Source organism: Phyllobates terribilis, unplaced genomic scaffold (genome assembly GCF_046119375.1).
Source record: "Phyllobates terribilis strain yellow unplaced genomic scaffold, ASM4611937v1 Scaffold_3__8_contigs__length_932513732, whole genome shotgun sequence".
In the NCBI taxonomy this organism is placed as follows: Eukaryota; Metazoa; Chordata; class Amphibia; order Anura; family Dendrobatidae; genus Phyllobates; species Phyllobates terribilis.
The window spans coordinates 793,836,636-793,844,867 of NW_027362763.1; the positions used below are offsets into that span (position 1 = coordinate 793,836,636).

Below are 8,232 nucleotides of genomic sequence, written 5' to 3' on the forward strand. Positions count from 1 at the left end.
ACTGACGCTCTTATTAATGGCATCAGCTGTTCGCCACTATATCCCAGAGGGATTGGGGGCAAGTGGTGCCTGATGGATGTGCGTTGGGGAGGAGCTGTCTGAAAACCAGCCAATTGAATTGTGATAAAGCGTTAGCAGCAGCATTAGACCCTTCAGCATCGTGGCTCGCGCGGACCCATATATTGTGTTTTAGGCACAGGAATGCTAGCCGGCGTAGTAGGCTTAGCACTGGGAGAGACGATGATGCCATCTTATTAATGCAGTGCGCTAGGCTAGTGTTTTTTGTTATGAAGCATATATTTTTGTTCGCCAGGTGCGTGCCCCATATTTCTATTGCTACCACTATTGAGAAGAGTTCTAGTAGTGTGTGGTTATTTGTCAACCCTTGTTCAGACCAATACAGAGGCCATAAGCCTGTGCACCATTGGTTATCTAGTATCGCTGCATATCCACCTGATTCTGCCGCCGCAGTGAATAATCTTAATTCAATGTTGCACTGCTCCTCTGACATAAATAACGTGTGCCCGTTGAATGATTGTAAGAAGGTTTTCCACACCTCTAAGTCCGCCCGAAGCTGCCTGGTGATTCTGATTCTATGACTTGGTTTTAATGCACGTTTTGTTGTGAGGGATAAGCGATGAGAAAACACCCTTCCGACTGGCATCACCCGGCTCGCAAACACGAGGAGACCTAGTAACTCTTGCATCTGTTGTAGTGTTACTTTTCATGCCGCGCAAAATCCCTCGATGAGTAGTGTTTTTTGAATTTTTTCTGTTGGGAGGCGGAACAACCTTGCTGTAGTTTCAATTTTGATGCCTAAGAATGACAACTTTGTTGTGGGGCCTATGGCTTTTGTTGGGCATAATGGGACCCCAAACCGTCGCGAGATGTTTGTGAATTCGTTGAGTAATGATTGCCATTGATTTGAATATTTGGGTCCGACGAATAGGAAGTCATCTAGGTAATGTGTGACGGACCTACTGCCGGTTTCGTACCTCAGCACCCATTCTAGGAAAGAACTGAATAGCTCAAAGTAGTAACAGGATATAGAACAAACCATTGGGAGGCAAGTGTCGTAGAAGTATTCATTGTCACTTGGCATCCCAACAGGTGGTAGCAATCTGGGTGTACCGGAAGTAGGCGAAAGGTGGATTCTATGTAGGATTTAGCGAGCAGCGCTCCAGGCCCCGCATAGCGTACTAACATTACTGCTCTGTCGAACGACGCGTAGGATACTGAGGCATCTTCAGACGAAATACCGTCATTCACATACTCTCCTTTCGGGTAAGATAAATGATGGATTAGACGGAATGAGCCTGGCTCTTTTTTGGGGATTATTCCCAGAGGGGAAACTCTTAGGTTGCTGAATGGTGGTGTTGGGAAGGGACCCGCTACTCTGCCTAGGGCAACTTCTTTTTGAATTTTTCTTCTAAGTATTTCGGGGTGCTCTCTTGCAGATTTAAGGTTATTTGCAAAGGTGGACGATTTATTGAGTTTGAAGGGGATGAAAAAACTGTATGTGAAACCAAAACGTAACTACCCCGACGCGTCTTTGTTAGGATATTGGTCTAGCCAGGGGCCCATCGCGTTTACGCTCATCGGGGTCCTTGGATTCTGACTGTGGGAGTTTAATTGATAATTTGCTTGCGGGGCGAGAACATCTCGCTGCAGGGTGGGCTCCCCCGCAGGCTGAGCATTCATGCTTGTATCTGCATAAGGCGTAAAAGCGACAATGTCCCTCGTTGTACTGCCAGCAGGCCCCTGGTCTACGTACGACCACTGAATTTTGGCCTGCTGTTGCCGATTGTCCAGTAGCCGTTGTTGGAAAGGGATGGTGTTTCTGTGACAGCAAAAGTCGCAACCATACGTCTGTAGCTTTTACCCCCTAGCCCAGCTGTTGTTGCAGTGCCAACCGCCTCCGGAACTCTTCGTCGTAGCGCCACCATGCTGAACCGCCGTGGGCTTTGTACGAGTTATACACCGTATCCTGGTATATGAATAGTTCCGAGTAGCGTTCCGGATGCTTTTGGCCCATTATACAACCTAGCACAGAAAACGCCTGTAACCAGTTACTCATTGTCTTTGCGACCTTTTGCCTGATTCTGTCGAATGGTCTGTCGGCTATCCTTCTCTCTTTGTCTATAGTATGTTGGTCCGTGGATACTAGTGACCAAATGTCAATGTAGTCATTATTCCAATTTTAATTCTTGTTTCCTCGTCTATGTGTTAACCTAGTGGGCTAATCCCGCAAAAGAATGCGTCCTTGTGTACGCTGGCTAATGGTGGAGTTGTTTTCGTAGAATTATGTATTGCGCCTGGTGGCGTGAATAGTTGTTCGACCAGGGCCTTAAGGGCCGCTATTAAGTTGGTGTTACTATTTTCCATTTCAGTTATCCTCATATTGCACTCACCAATTCCTGCGGCTGGAGGAGGGTCTCCGATGTGTGGAGGAAATCCGGCACCAGACTCGAGCGGGGTGAGCGGCGTGCCTCTGCTCGTAGACCTGCGTGAAATCGATGCATCGTGCAGGCTGTAAGCTCTGGAGGGTGCCATTGTACTATTTTTGTCCCCCGGAGGACGGGATCGGTGCAGGCGGCTATTGGGGCTCGATGATACGCTCGACATCTCTGAAATGGAGGATGGTGAGCGCCACCTTGAGGACCTTGACCTGCGACCCCTCCTGTGGGATGCCGATCTCCGCTTTGTTTGATACGACTGCTTCCTTCGCCGGTGACTTGTGTGCGATGGCATAGATCTGTCGGAGGAGGAACTACAGCGAGTTCGCCTGGAGCGAGTACGCCTGGAGTCTCTCTGTTCCTGAGGGTGTATGGGGGGTTCTGCGCCATTTACAAGCGTCCCGCTGGATCATGTTGGTGCTATTTGTGGCCAGCTGGAGGGCGTCAGGGGAACATTAACGGATAAATGATCAAATGGGCGCTGCGATGCTATAGCGGTGTCAAGCGTGTGCGTTGCTGCGCTATTATAGGGGTACATGGAGGAAGAGAGGATGGGCGCTGAAGCGTTTAAGCTGCGCGTAGTGTCCATCAGGGGGGTATTGATACCGGGAATGGGCGATAGATGGGCTGCGGTGATTACAGGGGCCGCAATGTCCCCTGGTTGTGTAATGTCATGTGTTCTGTTTTGGAAACTTTTTCTGTTATTTTTATTAGGCTCTGTGCCCACGATGCGTTTTTAATGCGTTTCTGCAGCGTTTTTGCAGCTGCGGAAACGCATTAAAAATGCATGGTAGAAGGGCAGCAATTTTCCCCAATGATAATCCGCCTGTGCACATGCTGCGGAAATTTCCACTGCGGATTATCATTGCGGAAAAAAACGCAGCACTACCAATTATTCTGCGGAAGTGCTGCGTCTTCACCACCATTGACTTGCATTAGACCGCATGGATTATGCATCACTGTATATGTAGATGCGCATTCCATGCATTCTAATATGCGGATGGTACCCGGGTGTAGATGAGAGGAGAGTCTCATCCACACCCAGGTACCCTTAAAAAATCTGTTAAAAAAGAATAAAATAAAAAATAAATGTATATTTACCTTCCGGCGGCCCGCGCAATGCTCCTCCTTGCTTCCCGGCACTTTGCAGTGGATTGAAGGACCTGTGCTGACGTCAGAGTCATGTTACGGGTCACGCGACGCTGATGTCGGCAGGTCTTTCAATTCACTGCTGCCGGCAGCTGGGACCGAGCGAAACAAGCCAGCGCGGGCCATCGGAAGGTAAGTATATATTTATTTTTACCACTCTCTCGGGTCACACTATATAAATCCATGCCGTTTGCATGGATTTATATAGTATGACCTAGTTGTCACAAGCACTTTCCAAGTGATGCTAATCGCTTGGAAAGCGCTTGTCAATCCACATGCGGAAATGTCAGTGAATAAAGCTCCATTTCCGCATGTCCCTGGCAGGAAAACGCATGTACAATCCGCATGCATTTTTTTCTGCCAGGGAGATGCAGAAACGCTCAGGAAAAAATCCTGAGCATTTCTGCATCGTGGGCACATAGCCTTAGAGGGGTTTCTGTGGGGGGTATTTGGGGGGAGGCAGAGCACAGCCCCCGGCAGAAGATTCCTGTCTGGAGCTCTGCTCTGCCACAGCCCCTGCTGTGTGTTGAGGGGGCGGGGACTAAGTAATATCTGGCCGGCAGCTTTTTCTGTGAGGCTGCGGGGTGCTGTGCCTAAAGCGCTCTGGAGGGCGGGAGTGCCGGCTGGACTTCCGCTTTCCAGGGTGCTCCTCGGCGGGATGTGGGACAGGAGAGGTCTTTGGGGTGGGGAACAGTGGGCTCTGTGCTGTCCACAGAGCCGGCGGCGAGCAGGAGCCCTGAATCCGCTCTGCGCCCGCCGCCGACCCTGCAGACAGTACACCTTCAGCTATTAGCGCAGCGGAGCCCTGCGCCCGCTGTGAGTGAAGCGAAGGGCCCACCGCCGCATGAGGAGCAGCCTCCTCCTCTGCCCCGCAGCATCCTGGACTGGGGTGCGCGGCCTGCTGGATCATGTGATGCGCTGCCGGCTCTCTAGCCACGCCTCCCACAGCAAGCATATCCGGGCCAGAGGAGTCGCGAGCCCGCTCCCCAGTTCCTGCGCGAGACCGCTGCGCAAAACCCTCCTGCACCTCGCCGGCCAGCGCTCATCGCACCGCCGCAGCTGAGCGCCCCCCCCGCCGGCATGCGCCCGCCAGACCGACGCGGCCGCCCGCTCCCGCTCTTCTCAGCAGCCGCCAGCTCCCCAGTGCTGGGGCGCGCAGAAACCTGAGACCTCTGCCGCTGTGTGGCTACAGCGGGCAAGAACGGGGGACAGGGCCGAGCCGCGGCAGCAATGAAGCCCCAAGTCCCAGTTGTGGAAATCGCCGAACTGTGGGTAATTCCTCCTGCTGGAGTGGGTGAGTGAGTCTGGGGAGCAAGATATTCCCATGAGAGGTTGAGGGCCTGGGGCAGAGTGATCCGGGAATTTAAATCTGGGGCCAGGGGGATGAGCGCTGAGCCCAGACATTAGGGCCTGTAACCAGCGCTCGCCCCCCTGTGCAAACCCAGCCTGGAGGGCCTCAGCAATCTGACCTGATCCAGGATTGTCCATAGCGACGTACGGCTCCGGGACCAACAAAGAAAGGATGGAAGGTGGGATATCCCGGTGTTTATGTATCCATGGGACAGCTTGTAGCAGCCGTCCCTTCCGCTCTATTGGACCCTTCCGGGGACTTCAGGATCACTGGTCAGTAAGGGGCAGCGAAGGGGGGTCACCAATCGCCACGGCCAGGGGAGGGGCCACCACAGTCAGTGACTCCTTCCTTATTTAGTATGGAGTCTATCAATATCCTTAATAATGCATGATCCCCACTCAAAATATGTCCCCCTCTTCCTGAAGTGTAGCATATATTGTCCATAAGGAGCACATCCCAGCTACAAGCTTCTACTCAGGTTATATGGAGTATAGGGAGCCTGAATGTGTGCCCGCCCCTTTTGTACTCCTCTATGGCATGTAGCACTCTCTAGCATTGCTCCTAAGACAGGACAGGACACATCCCTCTATGATGCTCCTGCAGGAATCTTTAAATCCAGGGATCATGTTAGTCACATGACACAGACACTTCCTGTTTGGAAGATCCTTAAACAAACTCCCAGCTATAAGCTTCTATTCAGGTTATATGGAGCCTGAATGAGTGGCCCGCCCCTTTTGTACTTCATGGCATGTAGCACTCCCTAGCATTGCTCCTAAGACAGGATATGCTCCTCTATGATGCTTCTGGAGGATACCTTACACCCAGGGATCACATGGTGGTCCCATGACACAGTCACTGCCTGTATCGAAGGTCCTTAAACGCTGCTGGCACACTCTGCATACAGCGCTCTCCTCAAGCGACGTTGGTCACGCGCACAAGCGCGTTTTTTCTGGGAGTTCTGTACCTAAAGCATTCAGGTAATGCCAGCATATATAAATATATGATATACCTGTGTCTTAATACTATTTCTTTTTATCACTGTCTTACTCTATGCAGATATAACTTGATGATTATTCTCCCATCTACACTATTGCTTCTCTTGTGGTGCTACCCCACTAATTACCTCAATCCCTTTTCTCAGGTACTCTCCCTTACCTCCCCCTCCCACCACTCTGAAAAACCCCTGGAGGTCTCCATGACTGAAACTTGGGACATCTCACTCCATCTAGTAATAAATCATTAACCTATGCCTGGATCCCTCCCCGCTTCTCATATGGAAGTTCCTGTATCCTTTTCTCCCACCTTGATTACATCAGCTTGTATGTCTCTACCTTTTGATTTTAATTGTCTATGTACCATGTTACATACTATATATCTTATCACTGCTGTATTTCCTAGTTAACTTAATAAAAACATCCTCCAGTAAGTTAACAATGACATCTGTACTTAGGAATGCATCTTTATAATGATTCTTCTATGTGTATGAGTCTATGCAGCAATCTTACTGCCTTTTTGTTTATACCCATTTATCCCTTTCCCCTTTCAGTTCTGATGAAGGTCTGTATCAGGACTGAAAACGTTTAATGCTATATGAATGCAAATAAAAGGAACTTATTTTTAAAGAGTGCCAAGTTTTTCTGCTCTATATCATAAATGGGTTGGATACCCTCCTTGTGCTCCTGAATCAGTTACTGCAAGAGTGCCATATATTATTATTTTCATGGGATGTTACATCACACAGCAGTGTGAAGCTCCCTGCTGTGAGTAACAGTCAGTCTGAGAAGAGGGCGTGGCTACGCCCCCTGTTCTTTGCAGAGGAAAAACTATTATCAGGAGACTGGCTCATAGGGAGCAGGCCATGTCCCAACCACTGGCTCTTAGGCTGCGTTCACACATTGCGTATTTCCCTGCGTTTTTTTACACGCGCGTATTTTCCTGTTTTTTTTTACCTGCGTTTTTTTACGCAGGTAAAAAAGCACCTCCATTCACACACTGCGTTTTTTTACGGAGGTGCAGGAGAAATGAAGTGTGACGAGCATGGACACCTGTATGTAATGTAATGTAATGTATGTGTCTATGTCTATGTGTCGTGTGTGTGAGTGCCCCCTAGCAGTGTATGTACAGACAGCTTCTGGCTGCAGTACATACACTGCTAAGTTATTAAAAGAAATAAACTATGGATACTCACCTATCCGATGGATGGGAGAGGCGTCCAGTCCGGTCCCGCGGTTTCCAGCATCTGCCGTGAAGCGATCAGCTGACTGTCAGCTGACCAGCTTGTAAATCAGCTGACCGGCCGGTTAGCTAACAGGTGATCGCTTCACCGGCAGATGCTGGAAGCGCGGGACCGGACCGGACGCCTCTCCCATCCATCGGATCGGTGAGTATCCATAGTTTGTCCTGCGCCTCTGTAAAAAAGCGCTGGAATTACGCAGTGTGTGAACACCGCTGCGTAATTCCAGCGCTTATAATGGGCACAATAGTGAGAAAGCGCAGGACGCAGCTGCGTAAAGAATTGACATGTCAATTCTTTGCGCAGCTGCGCTTTCGCGCTGCGTAAAATCACACAGTGTCTGAACGGCAAAGTGAATTTCCCATTCACTTTGCTGGCAGACACAAGGCACATTGCGTATTTTGAAAAAGTGCGTGAAAATACACAATGTGTGAACGCAGCCTTACTCATACTCACAGCAGGGAGCTGCACACTGCTGTGTGACATAACATCCCAGATGGAAAGGGGGAGCAGTGAGGAGCAGCTCCTGTCACACTGAATTACAAGTATTATAAAGATAATAGAACTGCACTATGCATCTCATGTTCATAGTTTGAGGGCAGGGACAGTACAAAAAATGTTTATCTCCTCAGAGTGCCCATTTAATGGGCAACTATTAGTGTGTAGAATTATTATTATTCATTTAAATTAAAAACGTAAATTTTCCCACCTCAATTGTTTATTTTCATCTGTTAAAGTGAGATTAATAACCAAACAACTCAAAATCTACATAAACAGATTTATGACACTTCAAAAGAGATATCAGTGACCAATATAGTCACCTTTCTTTTCAATAACAATCATAAGCCTTACATCCATGGAGTCTGTCAGTTTCTTAATGTGTTGATGATCAACTTTTTGGGCTGCACCAACCACTGGATCCCAAACACTGTTCAGAGAGGTGATTGTTTTTTTTCACCGTAAATCTCCCGTTTAAGAAACCTAAAAATTCTCAATATGGTTTAGGACATGTGAGGAAGGGGCTACATCCTTATTCTTTCATC

General features: G+C 49.0%; 1 long non-coding RNA gene across 1 annotated transcript; it reads left to right on the forward strand.

Annotated features, from left to right (window-relative positions):
- Positions 1-5,591: 5,591 nt before the first annotated feature.
- On the forward strand, positions 5,592-6,578 carry LOC141258340 (uncharacterized). Its single transcript, XR_012318291.1, has 2 exons — positions 5,592-5,933; positions 6,098-6,578. It is a non-coding gene; the product is annotated as an uncharacterized lncRNA (long non-coding RNA).
- Positions 6,579-8,232: the final 1,654 nt, after the last annotated feature.